Consider the following 25,842-nt stretch of genomic DNA (forward strand, 5'->3'; position numbering starts at 1 on the left):
CTTTCATTGAAACAGAAAAAGAAGTTCCAACCCTCATGGCTATAGAGGAAAAGCTTAAAAACATGAATACCAGTGGCTCAAAAGCCAGAAGACAAAAAAAGAACCACTATAAAAAAAATTCGCCTGATTTAAGCCAATCTCACAACTGGGGGAGTGGAGGGGCAGACAACTTGTGATTTTTGAATGCTAGGGGTTTGACAGTCCTGAAATCAATTCAGATGAAGTAATCCAGTAAGGGGAGAGGATGAAGGAATCACTAAGAGGTCCCAGGTAGTAGATGGCCCATCCACCACAGAGAAGTTCAAGGTATCAGTCCTTATCTTCAAGATGCTCAGTAGCCAGAGTCCAGCATATCTAATGTGCCAAGATAAAGACCAGGGTTGACAGCTCTGCTCCTCTGGTACAGTGGAACTCTCTGCTATATGGGTAAAGCTCATGGTGTGGAGAAAGCAAATAGGGAATAATTATTTACTCCTTCACATAACACAAGAACCAGGGGTCACCCCCGCAAAATGAATAGGCAACATGTTTAAAATAAACTTAGGGAAGTACTTCTTCACACAACACAGTCAACCTGTGGAACTTATTGCCAGGGGATGTTGTGAAGGCCAAAATTATAGATGGGTTCAAAAGAGATTAGATACATTCATGGAGGATAGGTCTGTCAATAGCTATTAGCCAAGGTGGTCAGGGATGCAACCCCTAAACCTCCAACTGCCAGAAGCTGGGACTGCACAACAAGGGATGGATCACTCGATATTGCCCTGTTCCGTTCATTCCATCTGAAGCCCCTGACACCAGCCATCGGCAGAAGGCAGGATACTGGGTTAGATAGACCATTGGTCTGACTAAGTATGGCTGGTCTTATGTTCATCTGTGCAGGAGACTGAGCTGTTTTGGTGGCTAGTTTGAGACTATGGAACGAACTCGCCCAGGAAATGCCATCACAAACCTCACCACCTTCCTCTCCAAATGCAAGGTACACTTCTTCAACCTGTGTTCTCTGACAAACACGGAGCAGTGTAGACAATTAAAACAAACACACACACACACCCCTTCCAAAACACAACACTACATTGCACAGAATTTTCCTAAGGGGAAAGGAGAAGAGAGATTAACCACATTTGATACATTACTTGTGCTGTTTAATGCACTTTGAGCAGTGCAGGGGGTAACATTCAAGTGCTGCAGTGACTTAAGAGCCTAAGGTCATTTTCAAAGGCAACCTACGGCCAGATTTTCAAAGGTATTTAGGCACCAAGAGATGCAGATAGGTGCTTAATAGGCTTTTCAAAGGGGCAGGGAAATGAACATCTATATTTAGACGCTTCAGAAAATTCCACTAGGCAACTATCTGTATCTCAAGGTGCCTAAAGACCTTTAAGAATCTGGCCCTAGATCTGAAGAGTTTTCTTTCTCTGTCTCTTCAGTTGGCTCATTGACTAGTCCCAATTCTGTTTCTCATCACTCTTTGGAGCACCAGTTCCTATGGTACCACGGCAAGTTTGCTCATTTAGCAATATTTACCAGTCATCATGATGGTTTAAACTGTGTGTGTGTGTGTGTGTGTGTGTGTTTGGCAGGAAGGGTTTTTGGTACTAGATATGAAGCAAGCAGTTTGAAATGGAGGGGTCCTGTGTACCAAGATTTCTAGATTCTAATTTCATTGCATTGTTTTGGAGTGTTAAAAATGTCACTCTCTTTTCTTACCAAATGCTTTGGGCCAGCTGGTGAAAATCAGCACAGTCCCACTGATTTCAGCTGAGCGCCAGTGACTTACCCCAGCTGAGCATCCGCCCCTTTTATAACCAAAAAAACAAACAACAAAAAATACAACACAAAATCCCACCACGATTTCTATATGAGGCAAATAATGGAATAGATCCTCAACTGGCGTTACTGGGCATAGCGCCACTGAAGTCAATGGGACGATGCTGATTTATTCCCAATGCAGGGATGGCCCCGATTGCTTAAACTGCTTGCTGCTCCTTGCTGGCTTAAGTTTTATAAATCAGGACATAAAAACGCAGTTGCAATAAAAAAAAAACAAATTTTGCAAATTGGGGATTACTTCCAAACTGACAGCACAGAGACATGGATCTTTGTTTGAACTCTGAGCAGAGCATTCAGAATTAATGTTCTTTTTGGAGTGTTTTTTTCCCCCCAAATATCTTAAATTGAATTTACAACATCAGTCTATATTCCAGAGTGGTTTGTGTTCTGTTAAACAGGATACGTGTGTAGGGGAGAAAATATCCTCCAAGCTTGACCATATGGTGTCCATATATCTGCTGTGACAGGGCAGGGAGAGGCATTCAGCTCACTTCTGCTCTACAATGGATTTTGGGTTTTGCAATGTACTAGAGACAGTTCTTTCTCCCAGCTCCTCTTCTAAGGTTAGAGCAGGGCCGGCTCCAGACCCCAGCGCGCCAAGCGCGTGCTTGGGGCGGAGTCCCACGGGAGGGCGGCAGCTCCGGTGGACCCAGGGCCGGCTCCAGACCCCAGCGCACCAAGCGCGTGCTTGGGGCGGCGTGCCGCGGGAGGGTGGCAGGCGGCTCCGGTGGACCTCCCACAGACGTGCCTGCGGAGGGTCCGCTGGTCCCGCGGCTCCGGTGGAGCATCCGCAGGCATGCCTGCGGGAGGTCCACCGAACCGGTGGAGCATCCACAGGCGCCTGCAGGCATGCCGCCCTGCTTGGGGAGCAGGGGCGGCTCTAGACCCCAGCGCACCAAGCAGGTGCTTGGGGCGGCCGTTTCCCGGGGGGGCGGCATTTGGCTCCGGTTGAGCTCCCACCGTCATGCCTGAGGCAGGTCCACCGGAGCCCGGAACGAGCGGACCTGCCGCAGGCATGACTGCGGCGGGTCCGCTGGTCCCGGGATACGGTGGACCTGCCGCAGGCATGCCTGCGGGAGCTCAACCGGAGCCGCGGGACGAGGGGACCCGCCCGCAGACCGGGAAGCTGCGCGCGGCGCCGCGCTGCTTGGGGCAGCGTGATTTGTAGAGCCGCCCCTGTTGGGGAGGCGCAATTCCTAGAGCCGCCCCTGGTTAGAGGATGAAACACTTCAACTCATCAGGCTAGGCAATCTGTTGCAAACGGTTTAGAAAATTAAAATGCAAGGGAAATTGCAGTTGAACTGACAAGTAGTGCAGCTGAAGCAAAATGGTAAGACTAGAGTTAAAGGTAGGTTGTGGGGTGATGCAGAGACCCCTTATGTCATTGTAAAGCTAAAACATGAACTGAACTCACAGGTGGATTGAGTTCTCCAGTTTCAGACAAGCTACCACTGGTCAACAGTCTAGATCAGAGCTTCCCAACCAGGGCGGCCCAGAGGATTCAGGCGGTCTGGGGCAAAGCAATTTCAGGTGCTCCTTCCATAAAAAAAGTTGCAATACTATAGAATACGATATTCTCATGGGGGGCCCTGTGAGGCCTGGGGCAAATTGTCCCACTTGCCTGCCCCCTGCCCTGGGCAGCCCTGTTTTCAACTAGAGGCCTGCTCAACCATAACCAGAGAAATAAAGCTGGCTCAATATGCTGGATGGCTGGAATCCCCAGACAACCATTTAGTGTCAGCAGGGTCTGCAGGAAACATTTCTAAGCCCTGGTTTAACAGCAGTGTGCTCTAGAGGTTAGAACAGGGGATTGGGATTCAGGATTCCTGGCTTCTATATTATTGGTTCTCCTAGCACTGTGTAACTTAACCACTGTGCCTCAGTTTGCACATTTACAAATTCTCCAAGGGGAAACGTGGCTTAATGAATGAATGTTTGTAAAGTGCACTGACGGCCTCAGATGAACGGCACTGAAGAATCCCCAAGCTCACAGTTTGACACAATATTCAGGAGTGTCACAGCCATGCCAGTAAACAAACACATTAGAATAATTGGAGTCTGATTTCCCTGATAGGGAAACTGCTTTTATTCCCACGTGCTATCTATAGGCTGGGTTATCTTTTGCATCAGGGAGAAAGTCCCGATGAGAAAATGAATGGGCAGAGCACCATGAAGCTGCCTGGATTTAGAATTTCTGGTGGAACAATACTAGATTGAAGACTTCGTATGGAGCCAACATGTGGTCAGCAGACTAGCAGAACAAGATGAACGTATGGAAATAAGCGATAATGCTAACAAAACCCTACAGTCTTTGGGGACAATTTGTAGCTGGAATAAAATCCAAACTTTGCATTTGGAGCTAATATTTTACATTTATCCAATGCCTTTGATCTCAAAAAATCCCCAAGGTCTTTATGAGCTGAACATAAGAATAACTTCATATGCATGTGCACACACACACGCAAAACTCACCCTCACTCTATGGTGAAACACATCAGCTGTTTAACAGCATCACTGTTGTGTAGTGATGTCATACACTGTTAAACAGCTGACATGTTTCATGCTTTAGGAGAGAAGTGAAGAACAGAACATTCAGTTGAAACTGCAGAGGGATTTTCATCCGAGCCATGACAGCCAATCTGGATGTTTTAGGGGACAGAATATGATCAGAGTGAGTAAACATTACCGATCCGATAGATGGAAAATTGGGAGGGAGCAATGGGGAAGCTAAGCCCATCTTTCTCTTGCAACCCAATTCTCACTGCCTCAAAAGAGGCACAGGCTAGCAGGAAATCCAGTCGGTGCACAAAGCTGGTTTTTGCCAAGAGCTTGGTTATTTGAGCATAATTTTCTGGAAACAGGAATTCACAAAAGAGAAACAAAACAAGCAGGTCAGTGGGGTGCTTTCGAGCTACATTCAGAATCCCGGCGGGGTGCAAAGCACTCAGCCAAGTAGAGCAATTTGCTACAAACTTGAGAGAAATCAAATAAAAAGAGGGGACTTTGCATCTGCTAACTACCACCTCCCCACACGCCCCTCCCGAAACTGCCAAGCAATCTCCATTCTTACAGTAGTTTCCAGGGCTGGAATGAAAACGCCTCTGGCAGATAGAACACAGACAAAGAATATAGATTGGAAACAGCAGTATACATCAGCAATGCGAATGGCAACAGGGGGATGAAATGGGGGGGGGGTTAAGAAAAGAGGGCTCTGTTCTAAAAACGGAAGCGGAACTATAGAAATATGCCTTCTCAAAATGACTCCATGGAAACAGAAGGTCTGGGTTTGCACTTTCCTTTTCTTTTGTCTCCTGTTATAAACTCTCCCCCCCCGCCCCGCCTCCGCCTTGCATTTGCAGCACAGAAATCAGTCGTACCCATTAGTTTGGGCAGACCCATATGGGGCCGCTGGACTCTTAAATATGGAAACAGGTCCATAAGCAGCACTCAAGGAAGCTAAAAACCAGATCAGTGCCTTTTCCAGTAAAAAGCCTTCCACAGCCAAAGCAACATTTGTGCTTAACCATGCAGCAAAAAATCAGTCCTACAATCTGTACCTTTTAATAAAACCGTTCCTAATAGTAAAAGGATTTGCTTACTCTTGCTCTTCCTGCCTTTAGTAAAGATGTACGCAGGGCTGGAAAAGAGCTACAGATTTCTAAACTTGTCTTTGGAAAGTTTCTTTGCCAAGTTACACTTTCTCCGGAGCTCCTTATTTTTTGGGTAGACATGAGTGACTTCACTTTGAATTATTCCGAGTCCTTCACAGACACAGTTTCAAACTCTGACGTTTGTATTCTTCTCTGTATTAATCATAGCAACTTATGTTAATTTCAAATACAAAGCTCTGTTTCATTTCCAGAACTCCCACTGTTCCTTCAGTAACCATCCACAGACTTTCCACAGCCCATTTCACATAGCCCAGAAGGGTTAGTTTCCATCAGGTCACAATGGTCGGAAGCTGGGAACCAGAACGTCTAGGTTTTGTTCCTGGCTCTTTTGCCGACTTGCAGCCTGATGCTGGGCAAGTCACTGAGCATCAATTCTGAATTAGGCCCAGGGAAGTTAAGGCTAACTGCACATTTTTGTTCTCGTTTACACGTCCGGGGAGTTACTCTGAATTTATACTGAGGTACACGGGAGCAGTAGTTGGCCTACTAATTCCATGTAGAAGGAGTCTACGTTGCTGTTCTTCTGACCCTGCACCCTCCAATATGTAATTTACACCAGCTTACAGTGACTGACTTACTTAGACATGAGTGAGGCTCTCTGCTACTAACATGTAACTTACATGTCCCTAAGAATCCGTTCTCCTCTAGATTGGTGTATCTCACGTATGGAAGTGTGGCAAGAAATGCAACTAACAGGAGTCTGTAAGTTAAAATGTCCTGTGCTTTACTCTGATATTTAAGAAGCTGTGAATTAAAGGGTTGGGAAAAAGCATAAGTTACATAAATTTAGACTTTTCATTCAGGTTTACACACTGGCAAGTGGAATAAAGTATTTCTGAGACAGTTTTCTTTAACATACACTACCTTACAGATCTACTCTCAGTTTAGCCACTGGACTCTGCCTCAGCTGTGCCATCTGTAAAATGCGCATAATGCCTCATAGGGGTGTCTCAAAACTCAGCTTACCCACATTTCTGCCACACTTTGAGGTCATTGGATGAAGGTGCAATACAGTATGTTGTTATTACTAAGCCAAAGCCAAAATACACATAAATGAAGTCAAGAAGAGCGAAAGTACATCAGTGCCCACTCACACTTCTCTAATCACGGTATGGTGTCCACTCAATCCAAAGAAAGTTTCTCCTTTAGTAATGCTGACCGGACATTGTTCAACAGGATCATGGAATCTGAGTAGCTTACTTCCAAATAGTCCATAGAGATGCATTGGTCACAAAATGCAATCGTGGTCCTGCCTGCCATCATTTGAACGTCATGTGAATCAATTCTGAGGCAGTGTCCCCCTTATATACCTGTTTGGGTTTGCAAGGCAGACATCAAGGACAGCACTTAAGTCTCCTTAGTGGGTGTTTCTTTGGTGTAAATTCAATCATGGTCAAGTTGGCAGATAAAAAAGGCAGTTTGAGAGAGTTAGCCAACAGAACTAACTGGCAAAGAGGGGCTGCAGATCAGAAGAGATGGTGGACAACACAGAGAGAAGGAAAGAAGCACAGCTACAGAATAAGGGACATAAACGGCCCAACTCGTATTGAAGTGATTTGATTTTCCTCGTGTCTCCAGTTCTGCCATAGCATTGCTTTTCCATGTTCGGTTGCACTATGGTGGCCACAGAGAACATGTGTGACTGGGAGGGGAGTCTGCTTGATCTGTTGTAAGTCGTCCACAATAAAGAACACATTGACTATCATTGTTCCAGAGGAAAGTAATAAACCTTCCAACAATGTGCTATGGGGTTGGATTTCTTCCCCACCCAATTTTGATGATTAATTTATCCCACGAATGTGAGTGACAATGACTGTAACCAAACATCTAAACGTGTTTAGGCTGAGAAACCACTGCACCTAGAAACACAAAGAAGCAGCTTTCACGGGAAGGCCTTCAGACTCAGCGCTTCCCATCACCACCTCTCTGAAGAGGATGCTTCCCTAGATGGCCAGTTTGTCTGCTTCTTTCAAAACAATCTTTGCAGTTTCTTCCATTCTACTCTCTATGCCTGAGAAGCCCTTTCAGAGCTGTCTACAAGGCCACCACCTTTACTGCATTCAAATCTCTCCTCAAATCCACCATTGAGACACCTACAATAAATTTGCCAACTAATATCAACAAAGTAGAGGGGCAACTAAGAGTAGTTCACTGTTGCCGGCTCTCATGATATTATGAGGCTTGATATTTCGTATTTCTCTTAAAAACCCAGCTTCTGGAATCATGTTATCTAAAAAAATCCAAAACACCCACAGGTTTTCTTTGTTTTAAGTATGTTTCTAGCCTTCTGGGTGCAGGAAAAAGCTTATAAGCAGGAAGACAGTGTGACCTAAAGGCTTAGAAACCATAAGAGAAATAAAATGAGCCTCCACTTCCCCCCATAATGTCATAATTTTCAGGCCAGGTTCATGATTTTTGAATGCTCAGGGTCAACAATACTGATGAGGATGTGAAAAAAACAAAATGGAGCTTTCAAGATCTGATCAATAACCGTGAACACATTTCACACATGTTGGATCCCTTATGCTTACTTTGACTGTCTGACTCCATTTTCTATATTCTAAGATTTTTATTGCACCTTTTTCCTCAGAGACACTGGTTTAAATCCAGAGTGACTCCACGCTAGCCAAATGCAATCCACTAGAATACAATGGTGGAAAGGAGAGCGTAATTTGACTAATAGAAACCCTTCACTTTCGATTTTGCTTTTTATCACAGTAAACACTAAACAATTATGTTTTTTTAAAATAGTTTTGTAATTATGCTAAAGCTTGCAGTTAGGGAGTAAAGTCACTGATGTGATCAACACATAATATTCATTCATATTTAAACGAACGTTCATTTTGCACAAAGGTGAGGTTATGATCACACACAGCCTATAGGTATAACAAGCCAAGTTCATCCCTCCATGGAGTTACCCAATCAAAGAATTTGTCTTGTAATTTGGTCTATTTCATAGAACGTGGGCTCTTATGAAAATAAAGCACCATGTTATCAAGTGAAAGGATTTATGCTGGGGTCACAAAGCCAGCATGCAATTATCCAGTGTCCCATTCCATAAGCCACACATTCCACTGTCCCATCTTTTCAGTTAACTTTGTAGAGGGATCTTTGTCTATAGAGGCAAACGGAGTGGTGTTCTTCTTTCTTTATGACTTAGCTGTAACTAGAGAACACAATTGGCACACTTGTTCATTGGCCTGGAAAATGACAAAGCGTTCAAAAGATATGAATGGCCGAGATGGCAATCGGTTGGAAGGCAGGAGGATATTTTAAGTAACAGTTGTGGTTATTTGCACTGCAGTTTGTAATTTTGCTTTGCTTTAACCACATAATTATTCCAGCTCTGCAGATTACACATTGGGATGATGCTTCCCTCAGACCTCACCATAAATATACACTGCTCTCAGCTATGTGAAATATTACTGCTTCCCTTCCAACTCCCAGGGGCTTATGACTTCCTCTTAATAGGTGCTGGGGGAGTGAGCCAGCAACCTTCCTTTGAGACAACCCCTCATTTTTTTAAAGAATTCATGGTTTACTTGGCCTGCATTCCATCCCAGCTGAGAACTCCTCTGTCCTTGGTACTAACATTTTAAATTTGCAGGAATATGCACATTTTACCAACACATGAGACCACAGAAATAATTCCTAGAAGTCTGTCTCCCCCAAGGCTAGATAGCTGCTTGGCCTAATTCTGTCAGAGATAATGGATCAAGAACTTGCTTCTTCGGAAACCAGCAGTGGAGTAGTAGATCCTTCCTTAAACCCTCTATTTTATGAACAAAAAATATTGTTGAGAGGCGGAGATGGGATGGAGTCAACTCCAGAGAGCGCAACCCGTCCCCCCGCCCTGACAGATCAAATCCACAAGCCACAAGGGAAATGCGTGCAGAGCACTTGAAACAAGAAGTAGATCTTTCCTCTTTAACTCAGCCTGAAATGCTCCTTGGTACTTTGATGTAAAGCATAAGCTTTTATCGTGTAGGGGAACAGAAAATCTAGACACACGGGCAGCTCTGAGCAAGTGGTGCATTGAATCAATGACTGCACTTGTGCAAGAAGTCTGCACAAACCGAGACACCTTGTACATTGTTCGGAATGTAACAAACTGAGGCTCTGCAGAGCTGAAGGGAGATCTGAGAATCCTCCAAGAATATCCTGACCCATTCTCTTGAGCATATTCATTTAGGATCTATCCACACCAGAGCCATGTCTGACTGCAACTTGAGCTGTGGAACCCGAGGAGCGGGGCCAAATTTTATGCTAGCAGATCTCCATTGAAGTCAACACACTTACATTAACAGAGAATTTGGCCTGCAGTGTCTAGGCTCATCTGATTGCACAGAGGAAAACCGATCCCTTTAATTGCATGTGGAAATGAAATGAATTTCAAACAATGACGTTGGTGAAGCACAGGTGTAATATGTTCTATCCACTGGAAAGCATTCGACAGACCCAGCTCTCCTCTCACTCGTACCTGTTTTACCTTGGTGGAATTTCACGAGAGGTTACTCCTGACTTACATGGATGCAAGTCAGATCAGAATCAGGTCAACACATGTAGCTGCATCCTGAGCAAGCCAATGTTTCTTCACAATGCAACTAGCTTGGTGCATTATGCATTAGGTCCCACTCACCTTTCCAACTCTGAGTGCAATACTAACAATTAATAGGATAAGCTCTGTCCATATATAAAGCAACTGAAGATAAACTAGACACTTCAGGCCTGATTCTCATTTACACTAAAAGCCCTTTGCACCCATCTGGCAGTGTATGGGGACTTTAAAGTTTACACCAATTGCACACCCAATGCAAGGCTCCTTTATACTTTTAGAGTAGTGTAAGGTGGCCTTAGAGTAACTGAGAATCAGGCCCTACCCCTTTAAAATAACACTATTAATTTGGAGCCAGATTGTAAACCCCTCACTCACAATGATGAGCCATTACTCCGAGTAGTGCCAAGGAGGGTATTGGTGTAAGTCATTGATCACCAATGTGAGTAAAGGCTTCATAATTTGCTCTTAAGGGATCCCAAACCAATAAATCACATGTATAAACTGACTTTCCCAAAATGCCTATGGCAGTACCATAGCCAAGCTGATATAATCAGTAAAATAAGACTAGTAGAACAGCGAAATAGCTTCAGAAGTGTGACCAGACCAGAGTCAGCTTGAGAGAGACCAGGCAAGTGGAAATCCACTTCTATCCCATTTTGGCATGTCACACTCTCCGGATCTTGTACTCTTTATACCAGACTTGGCAGTGCAGTAACTGGGTTATCATTGGGTCACTGTGATTGTGAGCCCATGGGGGAATGAAAAGGTGATCGCTTTCCTGGAAAGCAATCTGGTGTAGTGATGCGTTGGGCACCTTAGAGATACCAATAACCATAATGACGTGTACGTGTGTGTGTCTAAGTCAAAGCAACCCCAAAGGCCTAAGGATTGAGAGGCCTGAGCATCAAAGTGAAAACCATTACACCCATTCTAAGACTATTTTACACAGTGGTGTCAGGAGGCATAAGGGTAAATAAGAAGCAGGCCCATAGAGTTAAACTTTAAGATTAACTCCCCAGTTCAGCAAGGATCTTAATTACATGCTTCACTTTAAGCCTGTGTTTCAATTGTTCCGATGAATCAGGACAGTTTAGAACATGTGTTTTGCTGAATTAGCGCCATTACACCAGCAATTTTCAAAGGAAAATAAATGATTTCAGCACCCCTCCGTGGGCCACCTTGAAAACCTCCGTCTAAAACTATACCCAATTCATCTCTTGCTAGAGCTACAGCTCAGCAGGGGGACGGACAAGATATCTAAGCTAAACCCTAACAGACCTTTTTCATTTCTAAGATCTGATTTTTTGTTTGTGTCTGTATTAAAACTAATTTGTCTCCATCACCATGTTCTTCTTAGTCAATTGCAAAAAAGAATAGGTTTTCTAGCCATGAAACAATATCATTTTTGTTAGGGGGTTGGAAACCAAACAGCTATATGAATTGAAGAAAGCTTCCTTTCTGCTCCTCATGCAGCTCTGGTTAAAAGGAACCATTTTCTGTGTGAGTAATCTTTATAAGTAGGCACCAGAGCTCCCTTATTGCTGAGGAAGAATGGCTTATACGTGATAGATGACTGAATGCAAACTTGGCAAGGCTACCCTCCATTTTCTGAAGAATACAAAATGCCACAGGCTATTTGCAGACAGGGATTTTCTGGTTAGAAATTCTTAAAACTTGGCAACAGCCGAGATTAGTTTAATTGAAATGACAGTGGCAACACCATCAAGGATGTGAATTTGAGGATATTTCTAATGTCTGAGTCAACTCGGAATGAATTTGTCTTTTGAATTCAACTTACAAATAACCCTTTTATATATATGGGGGAGGGAGGTAGATGGGACATCATTTCCATTGGCTCCATAGCCCAAGGAGCAATATCTTACTTGTGTTTTATTATGGACAGTTTGTGAGCTATGTCATCAGCTGGTGTAAGTTGGCCTAGTTCTTCTGAAGTCAATGCAGCAACATTGATTTAAACCAGCCAAGGATATGGCCCTCTATTGCTGTGTGTATTAGCAACGGGATTTGGGGTGTGTGAATGACACAAAGAGGAATCCTAAAAAGATTTTTTTTTCTCATCCAAGTATGATGAAAGATGTATAATCCAGACCACATTTACCTTGTAACAGCTTTTCCTACTAACGCTAGGAAAAGACCATAGGTAAAGGATTCTTCTGCACAGCACTATGGGCTTCATAATATTCCTTCCTTATGCATCCAACCATCCTGCTAGGCACACAGAATACCCTTTGTCTCAAAGAATCCCCTCCCACTCCTACCCCAGCCATTTTGTGCAGCTTAATTCCATCACACTTTGGGGGATTTTATTTACTGGAGGAATGCCCAGTTGTTAACTTTCCCCACGCGCAGAAGGCATTTAATGTCAACTTGGATTGGCTGAAGTGGGGAATGCACAAGTAGATAGCGCACCATCGACAGGGATGGTTAAGCTGTACAACCCCACAGCTCAGTGGAAACTGAAAGAGCTCGACAACATATCTGAGAATTGTTCATTTTGCGTCTTTCTTCCATTTTGCTTCTTCAAAGAACGGTCGTTTCGCTTCTTTCCTTTGAATCCCACAAAGAGCTTTTAAAGTCATCAGTAATGATGTTTTGGTCTTGTCTATTTGTAAGGTTCTAGGGACAGGGACTGTCTCTAAATGTGTATACAACACCGCGCACAAAGAGACCCCAAACTAATGTAGTCATAACAACAGCAGCTTGTTAAGAGGGCCGATCCAAAATCCACTGAAGGCAATGGTCATAGGTGCTGGAACTAGGGGTGCTGCAGCACCCCCAGACTTGAAGTAGTAATAACAACCCAAATACATGGTTTCTGCTTTCAGCACCCCCCGTTATAAAAATTGTTCCAGCATCACTGGTCATGGTAGCTGATTTCAATGGGCTTTGGATCAGGCTGTTGGAAGTCCTTTCCATTCATAGATCTCAAAGCACTTCACCAATGAGAGTAAATCTCATAGCTCAATACTGACCTGCAACTGTCCCCTGTTCTTCCATTCCTTGGCCCGGGGGCTCAAGTGTATTTTCAGGCAGAAATCTAGGACCAAACTTTATTGGTCCTAAAATGATTTGTATTGTCTGCCATAATATTTCTAACCCTGGAAGGTCATGTGGTCCATAAAATCATGTAATTCTGATTCCCATCGTTGTTAGTTTCCCACCTTCAGTTGTAACATGCTTTCTGTGATCATACTGCAGCTATTATCTAGAAAACTGCTAGGCTTAGGTATTAGTGCTTTACGATATTTTCAGGCTTATATAGTTTATAAATTATTGTTTTTTGTGAAAAAGTCTCAGTTCCTGACACAGTGCTGCTTGGAAAAAAAAAATCAAACAAACCAAAAAAAGACCATATAAGAATTTAAGTTAGGTAGGTGGGTGGGAAAGAAATGGTAAATTAGAACATATTTTTAAAAACCAATCTTACAGCCTGCCAGAGTTCAAAACAAATGCTTTCTGCCACTGGGAAGATGACATTCCTAACTTTCCAGTAGTATAAATCATACATTTCTAACCCTGGAGGTTTATGAGATATTGGACCTTAAAACTGTCAGTGGCCCTTTACTTAGCAGTGCCTTTATGGCATGTGTCCAGGGCTGAATATATCAAGTCCCAGACCTCAGACTGGAGTAATTTTCAACCTCCCTGCGTCTCTTACATTTAATTATGTGTTGAGCTTGTAAGGTAGACAAATGGCTGGTTGGTAACTACACAGAGACCACCCAATTATTTTTCATTTGTGTCCAAGTTCAAATCTGAACCCAGATCTTATGCAGTAAGAGGTTTATTACACTCTAATTAAAGTTAACTCACTATGTCAACTTAGCAGCTCTGCAAGGGTGAGGTAACGTAATGTTAGGTACACCAGATGACTGGTATAAATTCACATTCGCCATTGTCAATTCATGCAATCCAACATACCAAATGATTAATACTTAGCATTTTCCATTGTGCCTTTGCATCCAAAATGCCTTACATGTCAAAGTCATACAAGCCTAGGCAAACATGAGATGAGATGTGTAATATCAGAAGACTAGCACACAGCTGTAAGTGGGTGGCCGTTATGTCACATGATGATATTCCTTGAGGTTATGAAGCTGCTAAGCTTTAGACTTGCAATCACCGCAGTAATTTAAATCCATTTTCAGTTCTGTATTTTGACAGCAGAGAAGGAAGGAGCGTATGGAACCTACCCAAAGAATTAAAAACTCTGCAGCTATCTACTCTGGTCTTGCTTATCCCTAAGTGACAGAATATCTTTAATCAAGAGAGCTTTGACCGTCTTGGTAAAGCATCCCAGAACATCTGCACCTACGAAAGAGCCCTTTAGTTTATTGTAGGGATTTTATAAATGTCAGGTTTAGGATGAATAAGCCACCCCTATCTAACGTCAAACATCTTTCGAAATTCCAGGCTGGTAACATGATAGTTAAGCATAACTGCAATTATTTGGGGGGAGGGAGAGGGCAGACAGTCTCTCCTGAGTGTGATAGGGCTAGCAAAAGAAGGGATTTCCCTATAAAAGTTATGCACTCTGGCCAGAGTTACAGTAACTTTGGGAAGTGCTTCTGAGTCAAATTTTATGGGGCACCCAGCAGCACTAATTCACTGGAAAGGCGGAGGTTTTTGGGGGCGGGTTCAGCAACATGTCCTGTCTGACACCTCTTGCTATATGACACCAGCTTTGCTGTCAGACAAGACTCAGTGAGTGCTCTAATCTGCAAGATGCATGCTTTTCTGTGGCTCATAGGGCTCTTCCAATGGCATGGATAGCATCAATACAGTAACTAGAAAAGCCTCTTCTCTGGGATGAAAGGAGACATGGGATGACATTAATGAAGAGAAAATCTGGCACATGAATAGTAATTTGCTGCAGACAATGAATGCAATGGGGCCAGTGAGGGTATGGGCAGGATGGAGTCTTTTGACTAGTCCCTTCTTACTCTGCTGTTTTACAGCTGCTAATCCCCATGTTCATTTCAGATGCAAGCTCTTTGCTGGGCTGATACTGGAGAGGGGGACCAGCTGCAGCATGAGGCTGACTGTGAACTCCCGGATAACTGGTGTGAAAACCAGTGAAGTTACAGGTTCAGCTTGATTTTAACTGAGCATGTTAATTTGATTAAAAAAACCTTATTTTTAAGATTTAGTGCTTAGAAATGTGAAATGAAAAGACACAAAATAGAAAACTCTCGTTCCATATCTAGCTCTCTCTTCAGTTCTCTGTTATAAAAGAGTTAATACTTGCTAAGTCATCAAACAGTACATACCATTTGCAGGCTCTGGTTTTAAACCATTTCAAGGCACATACAGGCACTTAGATAGTTAAAAAAAACGTGCTCTAATTTAATGTGTGTAGTTATACGTTTTCCTCTCTGCTACTTTATTCCAGCATAAGGAGGGGAAGTTTGAAAATGAACATTCACTAAAGGAAGACATTTGCTAAATGAACTGATGGAAAAAAAGATACTACATCAGACTTTCCGCCCTATTCACTGAATAACTGCAGTATACTGGCTTTTGTTCCAGCTTCTGGATAAATAAAGAGTTGGTAAAGAATATCTTTCTTGTGCCTCTACACTATGTGTGTGTCTGCTCTACACTAGAGATGTGTCGTGGTTTTCCATTTATGCCAGACAGCATAAAGGTAACATTTTATCTGCCCGGTGCAATGAAAGTTTTGTCAAAATGAAAATACTAGCCAAACCCCAGTTCTTCCCATTAACCAGATATTAAGTTGTAAAACACAAAGGGAGAACACTTAAAAATGATGTAACCACAGAAAGTTCTGAAGTAGGACTTAACCATTAAACAAAGCCAAGGATTACAATCTTCTCTATCAGCTGAAGCAATTTAAGCCAACAGGATCACTGGCAATGCCAAAAATTGTAATGCACAGGGAAGTAATTGGTTAAGCATGAGAAAGTAACTCTGGTTAGTACAGAAAGTGATTCGTTTTTACCTATCATGATGGCAGAATTTCAGCCCTCTGCCCTGGAGTCCCCTTGTCCTCCCATTTTAAATACTTAGTAATAAAATACCAGCTGTGGCTGCCTTTGTCTTTTGTTCCCCAATACAGAGTCAGATGTCACTGTACTTGTGGAAGAAACTGGAGCCCAGTGCGGGGTGGGGAGGGGAGAAAGGTGAGAACAAAAAAAACTTTAGCACAATGGAAGTGGCCAATTAAAAATGAAAACCTTCCAACTCTTTTCAATTCATACCTAACAGTCTAGTGATGACAATTATTTGAAGTGCCTAAGAATTAGAAGTGGGTTTGATCTGATAGTGGGGACACCTTCTTTAGTTACTTGAATAGCAAAGCAAACCTCAAGAATTCCACTCCAACTGGACATTCATTTTGTACCCACCTTGTCATCCAAATTTTGTCTGCATTTCCCCAGATCTAGAGCTCAGCAATCCCAGCGCTCATTCATTCATTCATTGGTTCATTCATTTGTTCAGGCCAATGCCACTGAGACACTCATCTGATTATATCAGACATCAGAAAATAAAAACAGCCTGAACGCATGCACACTTCATGAAAAAATGTTCCCAGATGATTTCCTCTGGCAGTTCAGACTGAATAAAAGCAATGATTGTAAAGTTCACTAGGGCACATTCTATTATTGCAAGCTTAAAAAAAAAGAAAAAGCTCCTGAGGGTTTTTGTTGTTGTAGTTTTGGGGTTTTTTTAGATTTAGCAATTTGTGCTGAAGCAGACTTACCTTACCAGCTCTGATATGAATTAGATCCCACCACGAGCAGCCTCCATGAAATAAATAGGATGCAAAAGTCAGCAACCGCCTTTCCACTTTGTGGCTGTCCTGTCAAAACTGAGAAAAAAAGTTGTCTTGTCTTACAGTCTGGGTGTGTTTGAGAAAGAGAGAGCGAGAGATGTTTGACAGTAAGGCAAACTGTGGTCAGAGGAGCCAGCTTCTGCCTGGTTTTTATAGCTGAGCTAGAAGCCCTGATCCTTGTCTCATTCCACTGTAATGGGATGCCTCAAGGCAAGCTTTCCACTTTTTTTTTTCCAGTTGGCTTATTAAAGGAACAGCCTCCCGAGTCCCTTTGGAGCATGGGTTAGCTTGTGAAACTGAAAAACACACACACACACCCACACACACACACACAAAGGTATTTGCATGCAGTTTATGGCTAAAGAAGGAAACCCCCTGATCCACGAGAGAAGAAAAAAAAAAGTCAGCTCAAGGCAAGTGAGTCAGAGGAGAATATTTTCCTTACAGCATCAGCAAAGTATATTATCAGAGTTTTGAGTCTTTCCCCCTGTTATTAATGCTGTGAAACAAAATCCGGTAAGAACAGGAGGGTGGCAAGCAGGATTCCAGTTCCAAAGATGCGTCTCACACATCGCAGCCCCCTCAGCTGGTGTAAATCAGCCAAACTTCGCTTGGTTTATGCCAGTTTACACCAGGTGAGGCGGAGGCCCATGTAATTGCAACCTTGCGTTCTCATTAAGGAATGTCTCTGAGCTGCTGCAAACTCAGAAGCTGGGGGCAGGGGGGGGGAGAAGGGGAGCAAGGTCTGAGCTGAGCTCCATCCTGATGCCTTGAAAAGGAGAGAGAAAAGAGAAGCCTCGTCTTTCTTCTCGGTATCTGATAAAAGGGGATTATGTGTCTGGGGTGCGTGTGTGTTTGGAGAGATAATCTGTTCTTGTTTGTGATGCTCCTGTTTCATCCAACTGAGGACAAAGCCCCCTCACCCTCATCCCCTTTCCTCACCCAAAGCTATCAGTAATTCACAGACCACCCCCTTTAGTATATTTCAAGGGCATCTTTTTGTTAACTCTATTCTTCCCTGGAACCTCAGGTTTGTGACTGAGAGTTAAAGGTGTCCTGGCTTCAGTGGGTGGGTAACCTGGATGTTCTTCCAACGGGCAGTATAAACTAGCCCATTCAGCCCACCCCACTTACTTACCTTTTAAAAAACCTTGAGCGTTTCAGCTCTGCCTTCACCTAGCTACTGTCCTGACCACACATCTCTGATGTTCTTCCAGTAAGCAAGCACTGCCATCTGATGCACTCCCTTTGGCCTGATCCAAAGCCCACCGGAGTCAGTGCAAACACACGGGCTGGCTTGAACAAGCGATGAACCAGGCTCCTAAAAAGCAGTGGGATCCTTTTGAGCTACAATCCGAGGGCACCACCTGGACCCTGGTTGGAATTAAAATTGGTTGACTGGCTCCTTCCAGCTACTTCACCCCTCTGACTGCATCTCCTGTCAGCTGGCTTTTCCTAGGAACTCAGGATTTGCCACACAGGATCAGACCACTTGTCCATCAAATCCAGTACGCTGCCTCCAGCAGCAACCAATCCTTGCCGTGTTAAGGGAATTACATTACAGGGAATATCCTGCCCACCCTTACATATCCAAGAGAGACAAAATAGATATGGTCAACTGTGCTCTGCTGCACATGGAGAAGGGAAAGAATTTCTGACCTGGGGCAGTCATCTTAAACCTCGAAACCCGCGACTCTCATAATAATTACTTCAGATATAAATGGTCAGAAGATTCTCCAGTCTTTTTAAAAAAAAATGATATTTCACTCTGTTGTTTGACCCTCTCCTGGACAAAATGGAGAGGCTGACTCAAGAGCTGGTCAGAAAGAGATGGAAAATTTAATATTTTATTGGCTACTTCCTCCCAGTTTAAAAATAAATGGAAGTGTCAAAATTCAGATAATTCCACCCACCTCCACAATCAGTCCAAAAAAAAAAAAAAAGGGAAGAAATTACAAGACTGTTGAAAATTTTCCTCGATTAGCCTCCCACCCAATTTCAAAATTTTCAACAAAATTTCAAATTTTGAATTTTTTTGGACCAGATCTAGTGTTTGCATCTCTGCATACTCTAAATCAGGAAAGAATCCCTATTCAGGAAGCATTGATGCACAGGCTTCAAGTTAAACACGATTTATAGGCTTCACAGAATAAGGATATATTTAAACAAAGCGTTTCCTGTATGCGGGCCTGTCACTGCTCTTTAAGAATTTCCATGTTATGAGTTGACTCATCTGTTCTTTATATTCTGGTCATTTCAAATTTCCCCCTCCAATTTTTTACAGTGGTGTTGCTATTCCTACATTAGCAGAAGCATCTATTTTCCCCAGACAGCTCAGGACCAGCAGCCACATTAAATAAAGCTGGTGAAGCATCCAAATTTTGATTTTCTGTGAAAAAGCGGGATGATTTTTTTGACAATTTTTTTAGGAAAGGGGGGAACAAAAAGTTTGTCCTGTTTTTCAATTAGCTATTGAGCTTGTCAAGAGGAGGGGGAGAAGGATTTCTCCCTCCCTCCCACATTGCAATTTGTGACAAATCCTACGTTCCAATTGTTTGCAGCCAGTTCTGTTTCCAAGAAGTTGTGTCCCCCGTCCTGGCAGTTGAAGCTAGACAAATTCAGACTGGAAATAAGACGCACATTTTTAACAGTCAGAGTAATTAACCATTGGAAAAAAAATTCCCAGGATCATGGTGAATTTTCCATCATTGACAGTTTTTAAAATCACGATTGGATGCTCTTCTAAAAGGTCTGCTAGGATGAGCTAAAAGATTTTGGAGAAGTTCTGGGACCTGTGTGATACAGGAGGGCTGGCTAGCTGATCACAGTGGTCCCTTCTGGCCTCGCAATCTATGAATGAATCACCAATAGGACCTGAGAGAGAAGCTGAGAGTGGTTCACTGTCTTCTAAAAATACCACATCCCCACTGTTCTGAGCACAGCTACTCTACTAAGATCTCCCACCACTGCTGGCTCTCGTGAATACTGGGTGCAATGGGATCTATTTGGCAGTTAAGTGTGATGGGGGTTCAGGCAAGGTTTCCCCCCCAAATATAATCATTGCCTAGTTGGCTAGGAGTATTATGGAAATTCACAATGTCATAGGGTCATAAATTAAGACCAGACGGGACCATTATGATAATCTAGTCTGACCTCCTATCTAACCTAGGCCACAGAGCCTCCCATTGCTCAGGTAAATTTCAGCTATTGACTACTGCTGAAAGCAAGATCCTGGACTTGATGTACCAATGCTCTGATCTGACAGAAGAAATCCTCTGATCCTATGGTTCTTATATTTACAATGCATTCAGAGTTATCCCTTCCAGTCTCTAACTCTAGCATATGCTTGGAAAACATTTTATTTCATTGTCCAAATTCATGAGTGTCATAGAAAGCTAAAAATGTTGGATTATTTAAAGACCTTTGCTGTATTTGTCTCAGTAACTGTTAACACCAGCCTTTTGCCTTCACTTGTTAAAACCTGTTCACCATAATTTTCCTCTTTGTTTTCTCCACCCACTACTCTACGCAAATTTCAAACCAGGTTCCCTATGAGATTAACGTTTTAGGCAAAAGTTCAGACCTGTTCTTGTTTCTTCTTATCTGGCTCACCCCAGGCCTGTTCTTGTTTCATCCTATCTACTCACCCCTCCCTAATTTAATTTATGTATCAGCATGAAGTGATTTCCTGAATCAGAAACAAAACAAAAACTGAATCAATGTGTGTGTGTGTGTGTGTGGGGATTCTCTTTTAAAGAATTCTGGATCCGAGATACACATTTAAGCACTGGTCCATACCAAGCAGGATAGGAGCCCAGGTCTTACTGCCTGCAGCATCCTCTCTTGAGAAATAAACTTTGATGGCAAGATTTGTTTGAGAGAGAGGAGGGAGGGATGGAATTTCATCCTCTGTGAAAGTGAAAGAACATTAGACTAGAGAAGGCTGATTTTTAGCATTCATAAGACTTCTATAGGGTGACCAGATGTCCCGATTCTATAGAGACAGTCCCGATCGTTGGGTCTTTTACTTATATAGGCTCCTGTTACCCCCTACCCCCGTCCTGATTTTTCATACTTGCTATCTGCTCACCCTAGACTTATAGAACATCAAGACATATGTAGAGAAGGACATAATGGATAGATGGGCCATAGGATGACTGGATTCTAATGGCAGGACACCACAGCTCAAGCTTCTCATCTTCAGGGATTGGGATTCTGGAAAACACTGGCCAGATGTACATTGAATCACATCATATTCTGCGAAAATTGATTACTGGATTACTGGTAGTCAGTGGTGGTTAGGATTTCTGACATAAACTTCACTATCCTATGCTAGAATAATTTAGCCTAGAACAGAGCAATATTGACATTAGGATTTGAATGCAGCTTGCCTGTAGCACTGAGGAGTCATGTGTTCTTGGTGGATCCTGATGTGTCACTGATAGTGTACACAACCCCGGTAGCATCATACAGATGGAAAAGCAGCAACTCAAATGAATCTGCCTCATTAAACATGAATGATCAGGTGATCGTGCTTTTATTCAGTGGAATAGATACCTGGATTGAATGGTTTTAGGCCCCAGGAAATATTCAAGCACAGGCATTTGGGAGGAAATGTGTTTCCAGTTAGAGACCAATGAAGAAATGAGACAGTGATAACATTTGCAAGTAATTCAAAGTTGGGAGGTAGAACAAAACCAGAACTATAGATCATATGTACAGATGGATTAGGGGTATGGAGCAACTTCCATACGAGAGGAGGTTAAGAAGACTAGGAGTTTTCAGTTTGGAAAAGAGATGACTAAGGGGGGATATGATAGAGGTCTATAAAATCATGACTGGCGTGGAAAAAGTGAACAAAAAAGTGTTATTTACTCCTTTACATAACAAGAACCTGGGGTCACCCAATGGAATTGATAGGCAGGTGGTTTAAAACAAACTAAAGGTAGCTTCACATAACACACAGTCGATCTGTGGAACTCGTTGCCAAAGGATGTTGTGAAGGCCAAAACTATAACTGCACTCAAAAAAGAATTAGATAAGTTCATGGAAGATAGGCCCATCAATGGCTATGGTCAGGGATGCAACCTCTGTTCTGGGTGTCCCTAGCCTCTGGCTGCCAGAAGCGGAGAGTGGACGATGGATCACTAGATAGTTGCCCTGTTCTGTTCATTCTCTCGGAAGCACCTGACTGGGGACACTGCTGGAAGACAGGATACTGGGCTAGATGGGCCATTTGTCTTAAGCTTAAGATTGGAACTTATTTGTGCTTGTATGTTTACCTGCTTGAACCTGGTAAATAACTCTGATTCCTTTTTCCTAGTTAATAAAATCTTTAGATAGTTTATTACAGGATTGGCCACGAGTATTGTCTAGTATGAGATCTAAGGTGCAACTGACCTTCAGGCAAGTGACTGGTTCTTTGGGACCTGGAGTAAAATGACTATTGCTGTAATGAATCATCTATCTACAAGCTTACCTGGATGGCAAGATAGAAAGTCCCCAAGGGGGACTGTCTGTGACTCCATGTTTAGGCTGTTTTAGGGCTTGAGGAGTTGACACTTCATAATTCGTTGATGACATCTAAGTATAGAACTCATAACCAATTTGCAATTTGTGCCCTGCTTCTTAACGGTCTGTCCTTGAGACACCGCCGGACAGCTTGGCGGGCTGTAACAGTGTTTTCTACTGGTCAGAGAAGGACATTAGGAATCCTGACCACCCTGCTTTCTGTATTACTACTTCAAATCATTTTCCGCACTCATAATATAGGGATGACAATGCTGTGAAATTCTCAGATGGAAGGCGCAGTATATATTTTTTTAGAACTCCAGACAAATTAGAAATGTATCTCTGCTGTAATGTTCTGATGTGAATCCAGATGAAAGATTGATATTTTACAAAAGCGATACAGTAAAGAGGAAAATGAACTATTCACATTGGGCACAAAGGTTAGAACAAGGAATAACGGGCTAAAAATAATATTTAGATAATGGACCGTGGTGGGAGAAAGCTTTTTAAAGGTGGATCAATCAGGGGAATAGGTCTTTGTGTTTATGAAAGGTTCATGGAAAAATTAGTATATAATTGCGTTGGTTCTTTCTATTTGACTAAATGGACACTAGATCTGAAAGGTCCCTGCCAGAGCCCAGTCCCCTTACTGATGATTTTAGGACAAGTATTCACACAGGGACATTTGTGATCTTAGCCCATTTAATCCCCTTTTGTTATATTTTCTCATCTTTGAGCCAGTGCTCAGAAAAGCTTAGCAGAATAAAATGATTTCATCAGGCTAGCGTTTAGCTCTTTGTGTCTTCCCTCGCCCCATATCCTGAAAGTCGTGGGCTTCTAAAACATGAAAGTCTTGACGTCCACATGCCTCTAACCTGTGGTTGGCTCATGTTCAATCTGACTGTGTTATTCTTGTAACCTCGCTCTCATCTTCTCTTTCTCGAGGAAGAAATCAAATGAGAATATTGAAAGTTCCACTTTTTGCAAGAAGCCGTTTGTTCAATGCAGTCAGTATTTTCTTCTGTCGGCAAATGATTGACACAGAGTTGATTTTTATGAATTTGTTCATTTGAAGTTTTCCAGCAAGTGGTTTATGTGAACATAGTTCCACTTACAGTTTACCAGTGACCCATAAAGTATCCTGGCTCCGTTGCTTGGAGTATTTGGTATTTGTAAACTTGCTGTTCCTGTAGCCTGTTTAGCAGTTAATTTTCCTCCCTGCTTTGATTACTCCCAAACCAATCAAGAGCCCTCAGGACAGCTGCCTGGATGGTTCCAGTATGAATGCTTGAACCAATACCTATTTTAGTGGTTAATGGAGTGCAAATAGGGATTTGTGAGACACTTTCCCAAAGGATTCTTAACTTTTATGGATGGCAACTGTTGTGTTCTGGGCTCCCACCTTATTGATGAAGTTCCTGCTGTTAGATTTGGCTACATCCTAACAGCAGCAGCACAAAGGGGCTGTTATGATCCATTAATCAGAGGCCAGAGAACTGAAAGGCCCATTTTTAGTATCAATGGGAGCCCAACGTGAGCAAGGACTTCAGGACAGAGCGCTATAACCATAACGCTTGTGGCATATCTACACAGTCCACAGCAGCCAGTCTCCCAACCCAGGAGAGAAGGACCTGATCCTGCAATCCCTGCTCAGATGAACAGTCCTATGGATTTCAGAGGAATTGATCACACCATAAGGAGGAGAAGTGTACCCCAATAATCTTTAATTAAACATAGCTGGCCAGTAATTCCAGTACAAATACACTTGAATGACCCACACTTTTTTTTCTGTGAAGTGCTTCCCCAGGAGAACAGAAAGTCCCTCCTTGTTTAGAATGTGTCTATCGGCAGGATGTTTCTCAAGTGTTGTGTTTATGCCCCGAGAAGAAGTAGGCTGCAGCTGTTTGAGAGTAAAACCATTGGGCTTGTGCAATATGTCTGCACAGGAAGCAGGTTGCAAGGATGTCTTCCTGTATCCCCTTCTTTAACTCTTCCTTTGGAGGCTGTCTGAACAGCCTCCACTTGACCTGGGAAGACTTCAACCCCAAAGCAGGAGAAGATCATCGAGGAAGCTGCAGGTTTTAAATCAAAGTAATTTCAAGTCCACATATCAGGAAAGGCAGTGGCTAGAGCAGTGGACTGGGACTCAGGATAAATGGGGTCTATCCCTGGCTCTGTCACTGACCTGCTGGGTGGCCTTGGGCAAGTCACTGCGCCTCTGTGCCTCAGTTTCCCCATGTGAGAAACAGGAATACATATAGTGACCTTTGTAGAGAACTTTGAGATCTATTGACAGTAATAACAAGCTCTTATAAGGACAGAACATGGAACACCCTTTATGTTCACCACATTGAACCAATGCTCTGGTGCAAAGAGGAATGTGAGAATCAAGAACTGGTGACAATTAAAACGCATCAACTTCCTTCCATCCCAGTGATGGTGTCAGAGTTAAGAGCAAGATTCAGACCCACTTTTATCATTTCTTATATTTGTGGCAGGCTCCCCTGGAAGCTGAGGAGACTAAATACAGCTTGAGGTCTCTAGTTAGCTAGACAGACGACAGAGCATATCCCAAGTGGTTGTATAAATGACGACGTGGTGCGGCAGAAAGCTTTTGTCAGCACGGTTGCATTGCTTTTGGCAAATGAATGCCAGCAAGGCATTTATACCACACCCCACCACTTTGCAGCCACTACGGAAAGCACATAAGCAAGTGCTTAACTTGAATTATGGGGTTTAGTCCCTGTAACATAACATACTCCCCTCCCATACTCCCCTCCTTGTGCTGCTTCCCTGGGCTTAACACAGCAGCCTCCCCTGGGCACTCAGACCTGGGGCTTCTCTCTTCTCTGCTGAACTGATCAATCTTACACAGATGCGCCACTGGAGTGTGGTTACTGACCCTGCTTCAGGGCTTCCCAAACAGAGCCTAACTTGCTCCTGCAAAGTTCTTCTTTGGCTGTCGCTTCTCTTAGCAGGTTTTCCCCTCACTGCCTCCCTTCCCCAGGGACTCTGGCAGCTTCCCCAAAGGGATCTCCCTGCTTTTTTGTCAGCCCTAGAGCCAAGCTGCTGCCTGTGAGTCCTCCTGCCTGTTTAAGCCCTATCTCCGCATTCCTATTCACAGGAGCCTGGACCTGCTCCCCACGGGTTCTCCTACCTGCAGGAGATTCCTGCTTTTACCAAGCTCTTCCCAAGAACTCAACTCTTTCCTGGGTCTTCCCTGCAGCTTTTCCCACTAACCTACCTTCCCAGGTCTGTTTAAGTAGTTCCTCCTGATTCCCTGCCGCTGGGGTCACTAGGTATCATTAAGTTGCCATATCACCATTGTCAGCTGAGCGCTAGCTCCTAGGTCACAGGCAAGGCTGAGCCTGGCTTGTCTTAAAAGGCCGTCCAGCCAGCCTGTCACGGTCCCATGGACCGTACTGTTAAAGTTATGCATGTTAACCATGTGC

At 43.2% G+C, this 25,842-nt stretch overlaps 1 protein-coding gene across 8 annotated transcripts in view; it reads right to left on the reverse strand.

Moving 5' to 3' along the window:
• TNC (tenascin C) overlaps window positions 1-25,842 on the reverse strand; it is a 230,083-nt gene that overhangs the window by 77,995 nt on the left and 126,246 nt on the right. For 7 of the 8 annotated variants that reach the window (XM_039506481.1, XM_039506480.1, XM_039506479.1 and 4 more), the window contains exon 2: window positions 16,808-16,915. The gene's annotated coding sequence lies outside the window, so the exon portion shown is untranslated. Of the gene's footprint in view, window positions 1-16,807; window positions 16,916-18,017; window positions 18,036-25,842 lie in introns of those variants that run through there. The other variant, XM_039506477.1, reaches the window with a different exon arrangement.

Source organism: Mauremys reevesii, linkage group 19 (genome assembly GCF_016161935.1).
Source record: "Mauremys reevesii isolate NIE-2019 linkage group 19, ASM1616193v1, whole genome shotgun sequence".
In the NCBI taxonomy this organism is placed as follows: domain Eukaryota; kingdom Metazoa; phylum Chordata; order Testudines; family Geoemydidae; genus Mauremys; species Mauremys reevesii.